The sequence below is a fragment of the Molothrus ater genome, chromosome 37 (genome assembly GCF_012460135.2).
Source record: "Molothrus ater isolate BHLD 08-10-18 breed brown headed cowbird chromosome 37, BPBGC_Mater_1.1, whole genome shotgun sequence".
Taxonomy (NCBI): domain Eukaryota; kingdom Metazoa; phylum Chordata; class Aves; order Passeriformes; family Icteridae; genus Molothrus; species Molothrus ater.
Genome location: NC_071664.1, coordinates 409,612 through 428,750, shown reverse-complemented (window position 1 = coordinate 428,750; position 19,139 = coordinate 409,612). Strand labels below are relative to the sequence as shown.

Below are 19,139 nucleotides of genomic sequence, written 5' to 3'. Positions count from 1 at the left end.
GTCATCTTGGCACTGACCATGGGTCATGTCCACTCTGCAGTGAGGAGTGGCCCTGGCCGGGGAGCCTGGCATGGATGGGGGCAGGAGAGGTTGGACCCTGGTCCAGATGGACATCAGAGCCATGGATCCCACTCTGGATGGACACTGGTCTGGATGGACACCAGAGCCATGGATTCCACTCTGGATGGACACTGGTCCAGATGGACACCAGAGCCATGGATTCCACTCTGGATGGACACTGGTCCAGATGGACACCAGAGCCATGAATCCCACAGGACACTGGTCTGGACAGCCCCTGGCCCTGCAGCCCCCCAGTCTGGCCAGCCTCCCCCAGCCTGGCCAGCCCCCAGCCCAGATTACCACCAACCTGGCCACACCCTGGCCCATCCCACTGTCCCACCAGCCCATCCCAGTAGCCCCCAACCCCAAATCCCCCAAAATAAACCTAATTCCAGAACATCAGCTCCCCATGGTCCCTGCAGAGCGAGGGGGAAACTGAGGCAAGGGCTGGGGAGGTAACTTTGTGGTGACAGGAGGGCACTTTGGGACCCACCCTGGAGACCCCAAAATGAGCACCCACCCCCCAGATTGTTAGCACAGCATCCCAGTCCCCCCAGCTGTCACATCATGGGGACTCCAGGAGCCACTGTGGCCCTGCAGTCCCTTTGAGGGGTGACCCGCGGTGTTCCCCCGGTGTCACCGGTGTGTCCCCAGTGGGAGCAGTGGCATCACCTCCTGGGGGAGAGGTGAAGGAGAAGGAGGAGGTAAGGGTGGGGGGAGGGTGCAGAGTCGCACAGCATCCTCGGGGGGGTGGAAGTGGTGAGGGAGACCCCAAAAATGTTGTTGTCCCTCCCCCCTCACTGTAGGATCTGTAGGATGTGGGCCACCCCCTGTTTTGGGCACTGGTGACAAATTGGTGGGTGGCGGTGACAAAAAGCACAGGTGCCACCTCGGGGATGGCACAGAGAGGGGGTCCTGCGGTGCCACCAAGCCCCCCTCGCTGAGGGAGTGACAAAGGGGGGTCGGCAGGGGGGAGGGGAAGCGTGGCAGGGGTGCCACGGAAATGTTCCTGGTTCACCTGTGCCCCGGATGTGGGGGTGGCATGTTGGATCGGTGGAAGAAATGCGGCACGCAATATGCGTGATCAGCAAGTCTCAAACTTTATTGATAGTTCACACATTTTATATTGGTGTTAATGAAGCTTATACCTATTGCAAAGCTGAGCTCATTATTGGTTAATTACTTATCGGTCAACCAGGCCTACTTCTTTATTCTTATGGTTATTTTGTTACTACTTCTACATTCTTGTGGTTATTCTGCTGAAACTATCCTCATATTTTTGGCAAAAGATCCTCTCCTCTATCCTGTTGTTGCACCAAGGGCGCAATGTCCTTGTCAGTGGTTGGACGCTGACTGCTGAATCCTAGACTTGCCTCCTTCTAACTTAACCAACGGTGTTATGTCGAGGTGACCTTTCTCAGCTGGCCAACTCTCCACAGGTGGCGGAGCTCCGGTCACCCTGTCTCCCTGGCAGTCTGTCACCGTGTCCCCGACCGGGGTGGGGACTGTGAGAGGCTGGTGCATGAAACAAACAGGGCAGGAGGCTTTTTATCCTTTTAATGCCTTTATTAAAAGTGATCAGCTCAGATTGGGAAGCTGGACAGGTCTGCAGTCTCCGTCGTCTCTCCCAGGGTGACTCAGAGGAGGAGGATTTGCGCAGCTTTGTCCACCAGGGGTAGAGCCGGGGGTCCAGTCCTCGTGGGAGCTTTATGGGCGGGACCGAGATGTTGATCCCTACAGCTTCTCTCTCCGGGCCTCGGTTTGAGAGGATTTCTGCTCAGGGTGAGGGGCAATGAAGGTTTTCAGCATCTCTGCAGGCTCAGCACTCTGTTCCTCACGTCCAGACATCACTCCAGTTTCCTAACTCTATATTGGCTCGTTGTTTTGGGGGTCTTTTCAGTAAGTTTGGAGTAGTAGCTTCTCATGGCATGCTGGTCCTAAGGTTATTTTGCATGCCCCCCTCCTACGTCTCGTCCGTTCTCCTCACTGTCTCGGGAGAAGAGCCTTTAACTTAGCCCTAGCCAGGGCCTTTACTGATACAGAAAAGAACCATTAACGACAACGACTTGTAATTATTATAACAAACAGGTAGCACTTTAGCAGCAACACTGGTCTGACTGGTTTTTGTAACCTTTTTCTCACAAAAAAAATTGGCAGATTTTTTGTTTATAACAGTGCATGTGGGGTACCAGCTGTCAGTTTTTCTAGGTCTGGATTGAAGGCACTTGAGACGGTAGTTTATGTTCAGACTCAAGTGTTTATTATTTCTTATCAGCAAAACAGTCTCATTACTGTGAGTTTGGCAGCTTTTCATTAGAAGGCACAAAATAGCCAACAATCTCTTGTTACAAGGTCTTTTAAGACTAAACTGTCCAATTAAGAATTGATACCTAGATTATTTTCCCTTTTAAACCCAATAACTGATCCCAAAGAGCCTGCAATGCAGACTTTTCTGCCCAATTACAAAATGCCACCCAAACCCATGAAGAAGAAGAAGAAGCATGAAGCAGAAACCCAGGACGACACCCTGTGCCCTCCATCTTGCTTCCATCCATAGCATACTAAAAATCCCAGAACCTAAATTTCTCACCAAGTGATACACCTACACTACTCTCTGTAATCTATTTCACACTTTTGTGGATTCTAGTCTATCTTCAAGTCTAGGAAACTCTTCATGAATGAGGGTCAAAGTCAGTGCTCCCCTGGGGGTCAGGGCACCCCAGAGCAGACAGAGAAATATTCCCGGTGCCCTGGGCTTCCACAGGTGTGGGCACCCAGTGGGGACCCCCTCTACTGGAATAATATCAATAAAGCTGGACAGGACGTGCCTGAGCTTGTCTGGCCCTTGGTGCTGAACCAAATAGCAGCAACTGTGGTGTTTTCACCCCAGAGACACTTTTGGCTGGCTGGGTCTGTGGTGTTTCACCCCAGAGACACTTTTGGGTGGCTGTGTGCTGCAGCTGGGCACATGGAGACAAGTCCAGGCCTGCAGGAGCTCTGGTGGTGGTGGGATGGAGCTTCCCCCCGTAACAGGGGCTGCTCCTCAGGTTTCCCTCTGCCGGAGAAGCTTTCAGGCAATGGTGAAGGAAAGGAGTCGGTTCTGATGGAGGGTTTGGATCCAGAGCTTTATTCTGGCCCACGGGCCTCTGAATGCAGCACCAGCTCCAACAGAACTCCCTGAGCTGCGTGGCTGCTCTTCCTTTTAACCCCAGGGAGAAGGGGAAGGAAGGGATAGGAATCCCACCAACCAGGTACAGGAGGGGAGGTCTTGTGAAAAACGCCAATCACTTGTTTTTAAAATTTTAAAAGTTTAATAGTAACAAAATGGTTATAAAAATAGTAATACAATTAGAGTAATAATAATTTGGACAAGTTGAATTAGGAGAATATGAGACAACAAACACAAAGAGTTACGGACGTCTGGGCACCTTTTTCTGGGCAGCACAAGCCGGAAAAAGGACACCCGTAAACAAAGGATTAACCCTTAAAAACAATAGTCTGTTGCATATTCATCCACTTCATACATGATGCATAAATTCCATTCAAATACAGGATTCTGTCTGGTCATCGTCGACTTCTTCCTCCAAATCCTAACAGCGCCTTCGAGGCGGGAAGAAGTTCATTTCTTCTGATAAGAGGGCAATAAATTCTTTTTCTCTGAAAGATTTAGGTGCCCTGTGGCTGCTATCTTTCTGCGAGTCCTTTCTTTAAAAAAAGTATCCTACATAGCATCGTTTCTATTTTAACAATTTTTATAACCTAAAACTATATTTAACACAGTACTTAAGAGAATTAATACAGCATTACTTTCTAACACAACACATATAATATTAATTTTAATATTTGCGAAAAGCCAATCATAAAATACTCATTTTTCACAGTTTCAAGGGGCAAAGGACACCTGGATGGCCCAATGCCCACCCCCTGCCAAGGGGTAGAGGGCATCCTTTGAATCTGCCAATCACTCGAGGCCCTTATGGAATTCCAGGATTGACAGACAGCACTCGGAAGGGGAAAGGAGAGGTGACTGACAGACCTGGCAGGGAATTATCAGGGCAGGGACCCGAGGTTCTGAGGTAAACCCTGAAATCACAACGCAACACTGAGGGGCTCGTGGTGTCCTTGTCCTCCATCTCTGTGCTCGGGATGATCTCAGGGTGTTCTCCAGGCTGGGAATGGCCAAAGCAGCTGCAGGATTTTGGGCTTGGACTCTGCAGGAAGTTTTGTGTCTCTGTTTTGGTGCCATGTCTGGTATTTCGGGTCCTTGGCACGTGCCAATTTCCCAGAGTCGGTGATGGGAAAAGCTGGGTTTAGGTGGGAAAAGTTGGGTTTAGGTGGGAAGAGACTGGTCTAGGTGGGAAGAGAAGGGTTTAGGTGGGAAAAACCGGGTTTAGGTGGGAAGAGCCGGGGTTTGGGTGTTGCTTTCGGACAGTGGTTGAAACACTGGGAATTCAACTGCTGACAGGGGTTCTGCAGCTTCCACAGAAATTCCCCTTTGTGCTGCCCTGTAACAGTGTGCGGCTACAATGATGAGATCTTGTCCAGGGAGGCCACAGCCGACGGCAGGAGAAACAGACAAGACAAGTTTCTTCGTTGTTTAGCATGGGAGTCCATTTTATTCCCCCCCCCCCCCCCCACCCCGTGCTGGGGGAATGGGGGGCAGAGGCAGAGGTCCAGGAACCCAAGCAGAGCCCCAGAGAGCCAAGAGCAGAGAGAAAAAAGAGCGAAGCAGACCCACATTGTGGGGGTTTTATCAGGTGTCCCATGGGAGGAGCCTTAATACCAGATTACAGCCTACTCAGAACAGGAAAGAAAGCTCCACACTGCCCTTGTTGAATCCATGTCTTGGCTTGAAAAGATAGGTGTCTGCTAATGGAAAATGTAAACTTCTTTCCTCTGAATTATTATGATTTTGAAATTAAGAGGCTCTCAGGTAAAGATATGGGAAAAGGAATAACAGTTCTTCCCTAGGAAAATTAAAAATATAAATGCAATAGTACAAACAGAAAAAAACCCACTGACAGAGTCAGAATCCAACCTGGCACCCTGTTGGTCAGGATGTTGGTAGCAGTCTGATTAAATGGTGGCTGCGGTCCTTCTGGAGTGACAGGTGTGGTTCTGTTGAGCAATGATCCCGTTGAAGGCTGTAGTTTTCCTCTGAAGATCCAGTGGTGCTGTAGATGGGCCCGGTCTTCCTCTAAGAATCCAGTAGAGAAAAAAGCTGCTTCTCTGGGAATCCAGTGGGAAAAGGCTGGCTGTGGACTTCCAAATCTCTGATTATATCCAGGTAGGAATGCTTGGCTCCTCCCTCTGGGCAGAGCTTCTCACAATGGAATGATGTAATTTTTATCAGTCATGCAGTGGGATTCAATGGTTCATTAACAGAAGAGATCTCCCTGGAGGGAGGATTGGTTGTGGAAGAAATAAAGAAAACTGCCCAATTAACGGACAGTAACTGCCGCACCTCTAAGTGACAGGAATAGAATACACACACCCATTTCCAACCTAAGACATTTTCCACCCCTTATTCTATTACTATCTGCATCACAATGAAATCTTACACACAGCTGTCACTTAAAACTAGGTTTTTGTACATAATGTAGTACATAATGGGCTTCTCCATCTTTGAGCATTACCCACCAATTGTAACCAGTAGGACAAAACCAATCCCACGGATGGGTTTGTCTTTGCCTGAGGTGGGACGAATCCAGTCTTTCCTAAAATACCTTTCATGTGTACAACAGGGACTTTATCTCCATCCACTGTGTGCAAGGGTTCAGACTGGGCAGGACCAGCTAAATTGATGGACCCTCGGGTGTTGACCATCCAGATGACTTTTGCTAAGTTCATTTCCCGGTTCCTGAAGGTTCCCCTGCCAAGTAGGGGAAGTCTTCAGGGAAGTCTTAAGTAGTCCATTGCACCGATCAACTTTCCCAGCAGCTGGTGCATGATAAGGGATATGATCTATCCATTCCATACCGTGTTCTCTGGCCCAGGTGTTGATAAGGCCATTCTTGAAATGGCTCCCATTGTCCGAGTGGATTCTCTCAGGGGTGCCATGTCTCCACAGGACTTGCTTTTCCAGGCCCAGGATGGTGTTCCGGGCAGTGGTGTGAGGCACAGGGAAGTCTTCAGCCTTCCAGTGGTGGCTTCTACCTGTTGTTGGTTGGGGGTTATGTATAAATTGCGAATGGGATGGGATTGTTAGGAACACGTTTTGAGTTGTCTTATTTTTTAGTATTAGTTTTATTATATGGTCATGCTAATGGGAAGATGCTATTAATTTACATCTTAGGTAGTAGACTAAGAACTTAATGTTATAATTTACTTTAAAAGTTTTTTGACTAATTACACAAAGCAAATGTATATTGACAGTAGTTCTATCTAACTACTATAAGTATATGTATTTTTGGTTAAAATAATGTTTGTTTATTTTGAATACAATACTTGTAAGTTTTAAAATACAATGTATAGGGCTTTATTATTAAGCTTAGAACTTCTTAATATTTTGTTAGATTTTTTCCATAGCTTAGGGAGTTATTTTAGATAAGTGTTAATACACAGACTATTGTTTTATTTGTCTTTATTTTTCTATTTTTTACATTTTTTTTTATTAATCTTATGGTGACTGTTTAGCTTTAATTATAGTTTTGATGGTTTTGAGATTTGTTTTTTGTCGCTTTTAAAAAACTTTGATTTTATGGATTTTTACAATTCTCTTTTTCAGTTTACTTAAAAAGAAACTTCTGTAATTGTGTTGTGTAATAACTAGTTTGTGTTTTGTAGTTTTACTATAATATATTTGTTTATTACTTACCTAAATTATTTTTTGTTTTTATTAAGTATTGTTTTTTATTTACTATTTTTGTAAGATTTTGAGAACTCTTTGTGAATTTTTTTTTCTTTTGTATGATAAAAACTTTTTTGATAGTTTTGTTTATTTGTTGCACACACTGAAGTATGTAAGGTATTACTACTAATATGACTATTAAAATACTTAACACATATAGACTTATTTTATGAAGCTTGTTTAGTAATGGTGTAAATTTCTATTTTTGTATAAATTTTGTATAAATTTTTGTATAAATTTTTGTATAAATTTTTGTATAAATTTCTATTCTATTTTCTATTGTGGAAGTTTTTTGGTCTAAATGTTTTAATTTAATACAGGATTGTTTGTATTGTTAATTTTATTAAGCTTACAATTTAATTGCTTTTTGATTAAAGGTAAATTTTTTATTGGTATACTGATTAGACAGGTTGAGAAAGGTTTTTTTTTTGGTTCTGAATTAGACAAAAATGGTATATGAGTTTGTTGTTTTGGTTAAGGTTACTTAAACATTTGTTTTTCGTTGTTTTATAGGTAAATTTGTATTATAAGAAGTAATTAAAACTAACTAATACTAGTATATTATTTGATTTTGGTGGGGGTTTTTTTGAGCTAATTTTTGGCAAAAAATCTTTCTATATATATTAATTTTAAAACTTTGTTTTTGACTTTAAAATAAGATTTTACTTCTGAAAGTCTAATAGAGGGGATTTATAACATGACAAAATGAAAATTACTCTTTTGCCAAAAAATAGCTTTATGAAACTAATATTTGACACATTTTTAAATAGCATAAAATTAGAGTTTGTAGGTTTTACTGATGAATAAGGAACGTTAGGTGTGGCTTGTGATCTTTTTGTTTGGTTCACATTTGTGTACTTGTTTTTATGGTTTTGGACTTGTTAACATGTTTTGGGGTGTGATATGGTTTGATGGTTTTGGTTGGAACTCAATTTTTGTACTTGTAGAGACAGAAGTATACCTTTTGCTTTAAGTGATTAATTGGAAAGGACTTTTAATTTGTTTGGCTTTAGGGTTTTTAATTAAAACAGGGGGATTTTTATTTTTTAGATTTGCTTGTGTGTTATTTGAAAAATATTTAAAAATTGGTGGATAGGGTTTTGCAGCAGAGTTGTTTAAAAAATTAAAAACATATAAATCTTTGTTTAACTTTATTTGTAGTGTGACCTTTACTTCCCTCTTCTCTTGATTAAGAATGTGTTTTAATGTTTGATGTGGCTTTTTAATAATTGTTTGACTTATGGGAGACAGGAATACTAAAGATATGATGAACACCCTATTTTTTTTTAAATGTGGTTAATTTTTGAGATATATATGTGGGACTATTGTTGGTTTTTACTTTTTGGGGTAAACTTAATGATGCAAAAGTTTGTAAAAAATGGTGATAGGTATGATTACTCGTTTCACTTGTGTGAAGAGAAGTAATAATTGTACTAGAGAATGTGTTTACTGAAACATGAATATTTTAAAATTATTAAAGGAATGGTATTTAGTGATATTTGTTTGCTATAACTGCAGGTTTTGTAAGCTTTGAGGGTTGATGGCTCTTGTAGAAACAGGAGGCTGTATAAGTTGACAGGTAAGTACTGACGATAGCTTTAGCTTGACTTTTGGAAATTTGAAACATTCGTACAAGTGCTTGTGCATTTTGGTGAAAAAAGGCATGACTTAGTTTTGCTTGTTTAAAAATGCTTGGTAAAGTGTTTGAAATAACTATTGTTAGTTTGTTTGCTCTCGCATTTTTTTTCCTACTAAAAATCTAGGGAGCAAAGAATGAGCCTTAATGTGAGAAACAAAATATGGATTAGTTCTATATTGTAAAGTTGTATAAATGTATGAAAGCTAATGATATAAAGTGTTATTACTAACATTTTTAAAACAGATCTTTTTAATCTTTTAACCACATTAGCAACATAAGTAGAATTTGTGATTAAATTAAAAGGTTGTGGAAAGACCTGAAAAGTTTGAACTATAGTTGTAGGGTCAACAATTTGAGGAGATCTTTTTACTATTTGAATATCTGACTCTTAAGCATTAGTTTTTTGGTTTAACTAAGTTACAACTGATTTGTGACTTTTGCTAGATTTATTAGTGAAGACAGTTCTTGTGTTTAAAGGTTCTTTACTTAACATAGGCTTCTCTCCAAAGCTTAATTTTGTTTGTAATAATTTGTGAGTTGGGTAATGAATAGAACAAACATGTGGGAAGTTCAACAATGTGTACTGCAAATCATTAGAATTTTGTATTGCTTAATTAAGATAATTTTTTAAAAATGGTAAATAGATAACTGTACGTTTTTGACTTGTTAAACTTAATAATTTTGTTTTGGCTTTAATTACAATTTGTGTTATCATCTTTAAAACCCTAAAAATAGTCTTTGGAAACTTGTAGGGAAGAAAAACCTATTATCAACAAAGGATTTTTCTTAGAAGGGTTTTACTGAAAAATGAGACTATAAAGTTGTATTTTTTTCTCTTAAAATTGTAAAAACTAAAGGCTTTTTTGGAGTATAGTCATGCGTTTGTTGCCTTTGGAGAGCTTTTATGACTGTTAAGGGCTGTACGAGCATTAGGTGTTAGAGTTTTAGGAGAGTTGATGTTGCAGTTTCTTAATAAATTGAAAAGTGGATTTAGCTCATCGTTGGTAATTTTTAAAATATGTTTGATTCAATTGATTTTTCTTAGAAGTTGTAAATTTTGTAGGTTGTTGACACTGGTTTGGAGCTGTATCTTTTGTGGTGTAATTGTTTTTTTAGTTATCTTCTATTTTAGATTCTTTTAGGGTGGAATTTTTGGATTTTGGTAATAGAAATTTGATGTTTAGTATTTTGGATTTTAGTAACAACACTAGCATGGGTTTGTTTTATTTTTGTTTGTGTTGGAGCTGTGATGAGCAAATTATCTATGTAGTGTAGAATCATGGATCTTGGATACTTTTGTTGGACTGGAGACAAAGTTTGTGTAACAAAATATTGATAAATTATAGGTAAATTCTTCATTCTTTGGGGCAATGATTTTTAGTGATATCTCTGTATGGGTTCTCTTTGATTGATGGTGGGAACTGAAAAAGTAAATTTTGGAGTATTATCAGGATGAAGTGGGATGTGGAAAAAACAGTCTTTTAAATTAACAATAATGAGAGGCTAGTGTTTTGGGATTTTTGATAAAGAAGGAAGTTTAGGTTGAAGAGCTCTTATGTCTTTAATCACTTTATTGATCTTCTTCAGGTCATGAAGTAACTTCTAGGAGTCTGATGTCTTTTTATAGGTGATGAATATTGGTGAATTTTAGGGACTCTTCATGGGGGTGATGTGACTTTGCTGTAATTGTTCTTTTATTAATCTTTTAAGGATTTTTTAAAAGGTTATTGATCAATTGATATAGGATGATTCCTTTTCTAGTTTAGTTTTAAAGTGGTAGGTTTTGACGTGGTTTTTATCACAGGCCTACTTGTAGTTTTGCTCCCTGTTGGGACAGGATGTCTCTCTTCTAGAAGGTGAGAGGATTCTGAACAACAAAAGGACGCACTGTTGCTGCCTTTCTTTTAGGACTTGTAATGTTAATTATGGATGTACTTTGTAAACACACAGTAGTACCTCTAATCTTTGTGAGGGAACTTGCAGGAGCTACTAGATCTTAATCTGGGCTAAAACATGTGAGAAATTACAGTGATATTTGCACTAGTATTTGGTATGCTTGTAATGTAAATTGTTCTACTATGATGAGTTAGGTTGTAAGTCAATTTTGTTTGGTTGTGTAAACATTGAACTTAAAAGAGTTTAGGATTTGAGGTACTAAATGGCACAGACATAATGAAATTCTTTGGAAAGTTGTTTTGCTTGGGTGTATTCATGGATAAAAGAAATGTAATAGCTATAGGTGTTTTTGGTGGAATTACTATAGGAATATTAAATGTAAGAGCAAAAATTACTAGCTCTTCGTTACAATTTACTGAAACAACAGCGGGAAGGATTGAAAGTCTAAGAATTATGTTGTTGGTTTTGCTTAGAATCAAAAAATCTTGGTTTTGTTGGAAAAAAATTAATGATTTCGGTAGGAATACTTTTATAACAAAAATTATTTAAAAGGTGTATTAATTTTGAGGAGGCTAATTTGAACTTTGTACTTGAAGGTATTGAGTTGGGACGATTTGAGGAATGGTTGATTGAGGGATAAATAACTGAGGTACTAATACTATTTGATGACTAATGACTATTTGATGACTAAATGACTAATGCTAATACTATACTAATACTATTTGATTGGGTAATTGACTGTAAGGAAGTACCACTACTTGTGTCGAGGAGCAGTGGTAATCTGGGCTCTTTTTTGAGTTTAATGACAAAGATTTTCTATCAATGTTAAATTGAGAGTGATAGTGCTTAGCAAGATGCTTCTCTTTCTGACATCGAGGGCAAATAGAAAGTTGTTTAGGTTGGACTGTTTTTGTAGGGCAATCTTTTTTAATGTGTATGGTTTACTACAAGCAAAACAAGCTTTTTTATTAGAGTCTAACTCTACAGTACTAACAGATTTTTTTTTAATTTTTGTTTGTGCTTTTAGGGCCTTCTGAAATTTTTTTCTTTGTTGTCCTAAATTTTCTCTTAAAATTTTTTCTAAATTATTTCCTAATGTTCTTCTTAACTTTTTTTTGAGATTCTACAATCTGCTTTCTAAAAGCATTGATTTGCCCATTAGCAAGATGTTGTAGAGATGGGAGTTAACTGTAAGCTGTTATCATCTGTGTAACAGTTGGAGGCTGATCAGGTAAAGTTAAAATAATTTTTCTACATTCTTTATTAGCATTTACAAAAGCAAGGTTTTGAATAATATAGGAATGAGCTCATTCATCTGGACATTGTCTTTTGACTGCTTGGGTTAATCTATCTAGGAAAGAACCAAAGGATTTTATTTTACCTTGTCTGATAGTAGTATAAGTATTTACGTGGGTACTAGTTGGTTTAACTGAAAATAAAGCTTTTCTAGCAGCATCTTTAATATCTGTTAGTATAGGTCAAGGCAATTCTACTGCCTGATTTTCTGGTTTATGGAAAGATGGATCACTTGTTAGTTGGGTAATATCTATATTCTTAAAAGGAGTATTTTGCTATCTTTTAACTAATTTATTGTGACACTGGTCACAGGGGTCTTCAGGTGAGGGAAGAGACGAGAATGTTGACTCCATGTTCAGAAGGCTTGATTTATTATTTTATGATATATATATTACATTATAACTAATTAAAAAGAAATAGAAGGAAAGGTTTCCTCTCAGAAGGTTAGCTAAGAATAGAATAGAAAGATAACAAAAGCCAGCTGTCTCAGACTCTGTCCGACATAGCTCAGCCTTGATTGGCCATTAATTATAAACATCCAAGGTGGGCCAATCAAAAATCCGCCTGATGCATTCCACAGCAGCAGATAACCATTGTTTACATTTTGTTGCTGTAGCTTCTCAGCTTCTCAGCAGGAAAAAATCCTAAGAAAGGATTTTCACAAAAGATGTCTGCGACAATTTATTAAGACGTTTTTTCTATTGTAATTTTTATAAAAGATATTGTGAATTGGTTAAGATCAGGGAAGCTGGAATTTTGACAATTAGTAGGGACTAAGTCATAAGAATTAAATATACTTTTCAACACTTTATTAAAATAAGGAGAAGAGAACTTTCTTTTAAAGCTTGATGGAGTTCTTTTATATTATCGTGAGAAAGAGTTTCATACTGTGGATTTACATCATTACGACCATATCTTATAGGTAAGGTTAGTAGCTGGTTTTTTGAATTTAAATATTTTTTTAAAATTTTGATTAATATTAGACTGATTAGGTAGTTGTAATGGAAGGTTTACTTATGATTTAGATTGTGTTTTGTTTTTCCCTCTCATCGCTCTTGTGTCTAATACAGAAGAACAGGTAGCGTTGTTTCAGCTATTAGCTGTCCTAGGAACCTTGCTAAGAAGCTTTAAGCTCTTCTTGGCAGAAGTGTTTCTGCAGCAACAAACTTTTTTGGGAGTCTTGTTAGAAAGGGTTGGGGAAGAGAGCTCTAGGTTTTTAGCAGTAGTGTTGCTTGAGCAACACACTTCTTTGGGAGCCTTGTTAGGAAGGGTAGAGGAGGAGAGCTCTACATCCTTAATAACCTACCCCCCACCACTGGAGATAGTGGCTGAGGAATGTGTTGTATTGGTTACAGGAAGAAAGCTAGAGCTTGATAAATCACATCTCAATTCACTAAACTGGATTTTATTAGAATCATACAAATTGGGCTGCTTTTGAGTAGATCCCGAATTTTTATTTGTGATACTTTCAATGGATTGTTACAGGTTCTACACTGTATCTCTGCCCGTGGGATACAGCTGGAAAACACTTTGCCCTAAGCTGCGATCTCGACCTGTTGTTTTTCTCCCTAGCAGAGAATGAGACAGGCTTCAAGGCTTCTAAATGATCTGTGTCTCCACAGAAACTTTCTTGAGCTTTCTTTGTCTGTCTCTCTGGGTAGAGCTATCTTGGTCTTGCTCAGCTCTTGGTTGCCACCTGCTGCTTTTGTCTTCTCCCTTACCTGCTCTTCTACAGGCAGAGCTAAATCTAAAGCCCCCTTACTACTTGTAACTGGAGGTTAGGGAATTAAAAGTGGCAAAAACTTTGGAAGAGTCTTGGGGGAGGAATCTATACGAAAAGAATTCTTAGAACTGCAAAGCAATCTGCTCTCTTGAGACTGATTTGAGGGGGTGACTTCTTGGGAAGAAGAAACTGTGGCAGGGGTGACTTTCACAGCTCCTCAGGTAGGTAGAATGGATTTGGAGGTTTTTTTTGGTAGATCCCCCCTGTACAACTTCAGAACGAGATCTGGTGGCAACTTGTTTGGAAGAGGAACGGGGTACAGAAACAATAGCTCTTGTTTTGTAAAGTTCCTCCAAACTCTCATCTCACGGACTTGTTTGACTCTTAACGTCCCTAGAACACAACCCCTGACCCCCCAAATTCTCAGAACACAACAAAAATCTCAAACACTTTCTTGGGAAATCTGGGGGTGGATGATTCTGTGGAGGACTGGGAGGATGTTTAGTTGTAGCATCAGTGATGTAGGGAGTTTTGTAAGAAACAGAGGACATGACTGAAGTTGGAAGCTGATCTGTTTCTCCCTTCTTGGAGATTGGGGTGTTGTCTACACTGCTTGGAGAAACTCTGGACACACTAGGAGAAGGGAAGGAACCCCAAACATAACTTGAGATCCCCCCAGAAGAGGATGAAGGCTTAGCACTACTCCAAATTAATGTCTCAGAACTAGGAGTTTTGGTTTAGTGTTTGAGAAATTTTCTATTATGATCATTCTGTTTAAAACTCTCCATTAAAGTTCTGGAGAAAGGCATTAGTTTAACCAAAGTATCTTCCTTTTTGAGAGAGACTAGATTATACATTTTCTAGTTTATCTGGTCCTAAAAATTAAAGGAAAAAGTAGACTTCAAGTCTATATTTTGAGTATTTTCTTTCACCTAGATTAATAAGTTTTTCAGTTCATGTTTTGAGATGACTGAATGTCTTTTATCTTGTAAAATTGTTTTCAGCTGGTAAAATAAAGGTCCTACTCTGTTTTAGATGAATGATTTCCCAGTAACGTTGTTACTTACTACTTACAAGGATATCAGCTACAGACGACGAAGGGGATGATTTTTCCTCTTATTAACAACTTGGGTCTCTGGCGACTGCACTGTCTACGATCTTCTTTTTTATTCTTCTAGTCTAACAAAGTTCCTCACAGAGGAGCAGCATTTATTGCCCATCAGGGGTGTATGTACAAATCACAAACGGGACGGGACTGCTATGGAACGTCCCTTGAGCTGTTTTATTTTCCAGCATCAGTCTCGTTGCATGGTTATGACAATGGGAAGATGCCAGCAGCTCAAATCCCAAGCAGCAGACCAAGAACTTAATGTTACAACTTACTTTAAAACTTTTTTGACCAATCACACAAAGCAAAAGACAGTAGTTCTATCCAACCACTATAAGCACATGTACCTTTGGTTAAAACAATGCTTGCTTATTTCAAATGCAATACCTACTTGTAAGCCTTAAAACACAATGCACAGAGCCCCATTATTAAGCTTCAAACTTCCTAATATCTTGCTAGATAAACTTTTCTGTAGCTTACAAAGTTATACTAGACAAGCGTTAATACACAGACCATTGTTCTTTTTGTCCTTGCTTTTCTAGTTTTTAAATAATTTTTCTGCTGACCTATCTTATGGCTACTGCTTAGCTCTAATCACAGTTCTTCTGTCTCTGAAGCCTGCCTTTTGCAGCTTTCCCAAAACCCTCTGATTTTGTACATTCCCACACAGCTGAGAGCCCCAAATGCCTCTCAGAGAGCTGTGAATTCAAAGGCATTTACGCAGACATTGATGGCATCTTGCCTGTATTTTAACTCTTGGCAAGATGCCTTTGCCTCTTGCTTGCTGGAAGCTGTTCTGCTCCAGGGCTGGCAGCCAGCTGGGCTGTGCGGGCAGCGTGGAGAGTCCTTGCCGAGCACTTGGCGGCTCATGGTGTGTCCAGGGCTGTGTTAGACACTGGTGTGTTAGACACGCAGGGGCACCTTGGCTGGGGAGGGGATGGCCCCGGGGCACGTGGCAGCGTGTCCCTTTGTGACACGGTGCAGCGGGGTCACCGTGGGAACGGAAGGGACAGCATGTCAGAGCAGCCCTTTGTGACACGCGCTGACATAGGCTCTGCCGTTGCCGCAGCCACGCCACAGTGCTGGGTGCATGCAACGGGACAGGACAGGACAGAGCGGTGCTGTGAGGCGCCCCCGCACAGCTGGCTCGTTCCTCGCTGACCCGGAGCTTTTCCCAGGCGTTCCTCCTGCGGCTGGCCTCACAGCCAGACCTCGGGACTCGCTGACTCGGAGCTTTTGCAAGGCATCTCCCATCCTTGTGGCTGGTGCCCTCGTGGCCAGGCCTTGGGACTTGGCGAGCTCCATCGTTCACCAGGAGTCTCCTGTCATTGTGGCAGGAGCCCTGGAGTGCAGGACTTGCTGTCCTGTAGCCTTGCTGAGGCTCCTCTGTTGCAGGTGCCTGCAAGGCACCAGTGCAGCACTCACTGACTCGGAGCCTTGCTGAGGCATCTGTCTGGAAGGTGCCCTTGAGGTCAGAGAGCGGGATGGCGGGCAGACTGCTCAGCCTGTTCAAGGGGCTTTGGGGCAAGAAAAGCAAAGGCCCTGCAGCTGGCCCAGCGCAGCAGCCTGCAGAGCCGGAGCACTTACAGCCGCTGCAGGATGGTGAGTGGCGGAGCTGGGCCGCAGGGCTGGTGCCTGCGGCCAGCCTGTCCCCATCCCATCCCGTCCCATCCCATCCCATCCCATCCCATCCCATCCCATCCCATCCCATCCCATCCCATCCCATCCCATCCCATCCCATCCCTGTGGCCATTCCCATGGATGGGACGGGACAGGGGCTGGGGCTGTTCTCCTGATGGCCGTACTCCGTCCCCTGGGCACCGAGGGGTTGTCCCTGCCTGGGGAGCGCAGGGCTGGGCTGTGTTCTCTGGCCTCTCTGGCGGCCCCTCAGCTCTGGCTGCGCTCGCTCTTTGGCAGATGCAGCCAAGGAGCGGACGCAAGAGCAGGAGCCCAGCCGTGGCCGCTTCCGCAGAGCAGCGCAGGTACCTGCGGCCATCCCCACCTGGGCCGGGCCTGCCGGCACTGCTCGGCAGGGCCCCGCGCTTGGAGCAGACCATGGAAGGTCCCTCTCTTGCCGCCCTTCCTTCTGCTGCAGACACTGCGCAGGTTGCTGCACCATCGGCGCACAAAGAGCGGTGGCCCCGCACCCGAGGGCACGGCCGAGCCCGACTCCAGGCCCAGCGAGCTGCGGGCAGAGGCTGCTGCCAGCACAGCGTCCTCTGACCTGGCCGCCAGCTCAGACTGGGAAACTGATGAGGGCTGCGAGGAGGCTGACATGGCCCTGATGGAGGGCATGGCCACCAGCAACACCATCACTCAGGCCATGGCAGAGACTGAGGCCATGCCCACGCTGCCTGTGAGTCCTGGACCCACTCTGGAGTTTTTGCAGAAGGCTTTTTATTCTCTGCAGCAGCCTGGGGCCAGGGCCCAAGGCCTGCCAGGATCACGTGGCCCCTCAAGCCATGTCCACTGGGCCCCCTCAGCCCCATCACACTGGGCTGGGAAGGCAAGCACTTCTTGGGGGAAGCTGGGCCACTTGCTGCCTTGGATGGCACTCCAAGTCTTCCCCATGCTGCTTCCTGCAGGTGCAAGCTGCGGTGAGAGCCATGCTGCAGAGACTCACGTCCTGTGAGTCTGTGGACGCCGGGCTGCAAATGGCCATTGTCAGCCTGATGGAAGAACACCCTGGCCACGTGGTGATGAGCCTCCTGCGCTGTGCCCCAACGTGTGACGGGTACGGGGCACAACTGCCTGCAGAGCTCGGTGCTCACCGGCCCGTAGGACCCCTGGCCCTGTACAGCCTGTCCAGCGGGCTCTGCCAGACAGGCGGAGAGCACCGGCACCGTGGGGCCCCTCTGTTTCCTGAGCCTGCTGCCATGCTCCCTCCCGGCCCCCTGCAGCTACACGGGGCACGGTACTGACGCACAGCTCTGCTCCCACAGAGCGGCCGCGCTGATGTGGAGAGCCATGGGCACCTCAGCAGTAGCCGTGGAGGAGGTGCTTCCAGCGCTGCTCTCTGCCATAGAGGAGCAGCCAGCGTACGGCAGCTTCCTCTGCAGCGGGGACAACCAGGCCGTCCTTGCCCTGGCTGTGAGTTTCTGGAGCTGGCCTAGTCTGGCCCTCCAGGTGGCCTTCTCAGAAGCTCTCCATGCTCTCCCCACCCTGCAGCTCCCTGCCTGGGCTGAAAGCTGGGCTAGGGGCAGCAGGCTGGCTGCTCCCCCTGCCTCTCCCCTGGGGCCCTGCCTCATGGACACCTCGGTGCTGAGCGCTGCCTGGGGCTGCTTTGTCTCTTGCAGGCAACTCTGGTGCTGTGGAGGATTGCATGCATGCCCGAGTGGCACTATGCAATAGTCCTTCATTCTCCCCACCTGCTTGTGGCTCTGCTCTTGCGAATTTTCATCACCACAGAGCAGAGGGCAGAGGATGTGGAAACCCAGAGCTTCTGGAGAGCGTGCTGGGAGGAACACGGCCTTGCCAGCCAGCCCAACAGGTGCCAGTCAGCCTGTCCTTCCCACTCCCTTGCGGCCAGGGCCAGTGCTCCCAGAGTGACCCGGCCTTTGCTCGGCGCACAGGTTTGCAGTGCAGACCATGAAGGCTCTGCTCTCCCAAGTGGGCTTTGGCAAGAACCTGCTGGCTCTGGAGCACAAGCAGCTCTGGGACACCCTGCTCTGTGCCCACACCCAGCACTATGCAGCGGGCCTGCTGGCCAGGTGAGATCCCCTACTCCCCGCCGCCACTGCCAGCATTTGTGCCCCGTGCCCGGAGTGCCCCACGCAGCTCCTGGGCTTGTAAGCAAGAGGGCCTTGTCACCGGGGGAGGGCCCAGCAGACTGCAAAGGGCTGGCAGAGGAGGATGCCCAGCAGCAACTGCCTCCCAAGGGGCCCGTGTCCCCTTGCAGAGTGCTGGGGAAAGATGGGACCTCCTGGAGTCACTCCTGGGAGAGGTTTGCCCGCCCGGCTCAGGGCCTTGGTGCCTTTTTCCCCTGCCAGGGAGATGCGCTCTGGCTTGAGCCCCTTGTGTCCCCACATGGCCTCGCACCTGCTCAGCCTGCTGGTGGGGAAGCAGCCCCGCTGGCATCTGCCTGCTGTGGCCTTCTTGCTGGAGGTGAGCCTGATGGCCAGCGCTGCCTGGCTGAGCTGCCTGCCAGCTCTCTGGCCTTTGTCTCCCGCTCCCTCCTGGCCATGGCAAGATGGCCCTGGCAGGAGGCTTTCCTTGGATTCCCTCAATCTGGCCTCTGACCGTGGCTCTGTTCCTCTCCCAGCTCGTCAAGCCCTCAGGGAAGATGAGAGCCCATCTTGCATCAGCATATGGGTTCCCATGAAATTCCAAAGAAGATCTGCAGAACTTCCTTTGTCTCCTGCATCACCTGGAGCGGCCTCCCTCAGAGATTTCCAGTTCCCATCCAAGATGGGACCACCTGCAGGGCAGAAGGGACCAGCTGCAGCTCCAGGCACAGCTCTGGCTGCTCACAGCTGAGCCTGTGCCAAGCTCCAGCAGCTCTTGCCATCTCCCTCCCTGTTGGCAGCTCCTTCCCTGCCGCCCTCAGGCCCTGCCCATGCCCTTTGTT

The 19,139-nt window shown here is 44.3% G+C and overlaps 1 pseudogene; it reads left to right on the top strand.

Moving 5' to 3' along the window:
• LOC118700807 (zinc finger protein 850-like) overlaps positions 1 to 19,139 on the top strand; it is a 105,714-nt pseudogene that overhangs the window by 64,642 nt on the left and 21,933 nt on the right.